This window comes from Mus pahari, chromosome 1, assembly GCF_900095145.1.
Source record: "Mus pahari chromosome 1, PAHARI_EIJ_v1.1, whole genome shotgun sequence".
Lineage (NCBI taxonomy): Eukaryota > Metazoa > Chordata > Mammalia > Rodentia > Muridae > Mus > Mus pahari.
In genome coordinates, this window is record NC_034590.1 from 139247838 (window position 1) to 139250300 (window position 2463).

Consider the following 2463-nt stretch of genomic DNA (forward strand, 5'->3'; position numbering starts at 1 on the left):
GTGTGTGCTATATCTATATCTGCGTGCATACACATACGTGTGTGTGTGTGTGTGTGTGTGTGTGTGTGTGTGTATTCTGCCTATTCAGCATGTATTTTGATAGCTGCTTGGTATTCCTCCTTATTAATGTAGTTTTATTTTTCCCAAGTATGTCTGGATCAATGACATTATCTATTTTTTTAAGCTACTTACTCTTAAAGATAATTCTGTGAAGATCATGTTAGGAATGTGTCTTTTAAAACTTTGCTGCTGTGCCTTACTGATAGATCCTTGCAAGTAGGTTACCATGTTACACCGCCACAACATAGCGGGCTGTTCTCCATCTTGCCAAGAGTATGCTAACTAACATTTGGATGGTTTTCAAATGTGAGTGCTGAAAAATAGTAACTCAGTTTGGTGTAAAGTCGAATTTCTCTATTTGTTTAGGTTTGAGCCTCTTTGGAATAGACAGGCACCATTTCTATCTGACACTCTGCGAATCTCTTCTAGCCCAGTGTTCTGAGTCACTGGCCTCTTCTCTGCTTCTCCTTACACTAGGAAAGTTAAATCTCTCTGCACATTATATGGTGTGAGAATTTTATTCTCCCAAGTTGTCACCTTCCCTCTTACATACTTTACAGTATCTACCATATGATTTAAAAAAATGATCAAATGAATTCATAGTATTCCTTATTGTGTCTGAAATTTGGGCCTTTGGAAAAGCTTTCTCTAGCTCCGTGGTACTGATACTGGTCCGTTTTTCGCCTAGTATTCATACGGGTTTATTTCTTGTTATGGTTTGGATGTGAAATGCTCCTTGTGGGCTAATGTGTTTGAACACTTGGTCTCCGGCTGGTGACATTGTTTGGGAGTCAGAACCTTTTCAGAATGGGGTCATGCTGGAGGAGATGGGTCTCCTGCTTCTAGCAGTTTCTCTCTCGGCAACCTCAGGCTACAGTTATCATCCCTCCCCTACCATGGTGGACTACACTCTCAGACCCAGGACCAAAATAAGTTTTCCCTGCCTTTAGTTGCTTCCTGTCAGGTATTTGGTCACAGTCATGACAAAAAAAAAAAGTTCACTTTTAATTTCTAAATTTAACCAGAAGTATGTTAATAAACCGTTCCAATTAGTACCATTTTCCGTGAGTTTATCTGTGTATCTCAGTGCCATTTACCTATTCTCAGTTATCTGAGGAACTATCTTTGCTCTCACTAAATTCACACCCAGCTAAAGTCTATTGTGTATTTTCTACTCTCTCTAATGCGCTTGCTTTCCAAGTGTTTGACAAGAATCACTCTGTAGAACACGGGGCTGTCAGGTAAGTCTGGTCTGTACATGTTTGCTTCTCGTCTTCTGCAGTGTTTCCCCATTTTATACAGACGACATACCACATGATCAGCATACGTAAGTTTTCTCTCTCGGGCAGACGCAGCAAAAGTAGAATTTTATTTCCGAGGTTCTGTGTTAAATTTGTATTCTAAGAGACATGACCACATTCCGAGCCTGTCATCCAAGCAGCTCGCAGCATGCCACACCTGTTTTTCTTCTTCAAGGATATTTATGTCATGCGCTGGACGAGTATTCTACTGCCCCAGACACAGGTTGTGGGCACTGGGCTGCCGATATTTTCTTTTATGCTATTAATATCATACATGGAGTCTGCATTAGTTACTTCTTTGCTGCCGTGATAAAACATCATGATCAAGGCAACTTACAGAAGCAAGACTTGATTTGAGTGTATGTTTCCAGAGGGTTGGCGTCCATAATGGCAGGGCAGAGGCAGCAGGCAGGTATGGGCTGGAACGGGATGCTAGAAGATCACATCTTGAACTGACAGCACAGAATGAAAGAGTAAAATGCAAGTAGGAAGTTTTTTGGGCTCAAAAGAAGCATCCAAGAGTCCAAGACTGTGGGGGGACACCTCTCATTCAAGCCACAGCCCAGTCTTCCCCTTTATTCATTATCTGGGTTGTTTTTGTTTGCACACGTGTTGGTAATCAGTTTTCAGACATCAGTCTGGCATGGTAATCAGTTTTCAGACATCAGTCTGGCATGCCAGCTAACAAAATTCCAAGGGTTATAGCTTCTTCCATTCATTCTGCCATGAGTTAGAGATAGGAAAGGAGTTTACCTCATTATTTCAGATGGCTACATTTTAACAGTGTTCTCATTGGCAAACACACTAAACATGGCACTGAAGAGTGGTGGAAATGATAACCATTTCTGCCTTGTTCCTGACTGTTCTGTGTTAGCCTATTGTTTGTCCATGTTTTCTGGCTTTTGAGCTGTATCAATAAAGACAATACAACGCGGTTTCTATTTTCTTGCTTCCAGAAGTCCAGGTGTTGAACATTGTCTAATCTCTTGACTAGTTCTGTGTTGATCATATAATTTCACTTCGTTCCTTACCTCTATCAAATTAACAAATTAAGTTGATTTTCTTTTTATTATTATTATTATTTTCTTTATTTACATTTCAA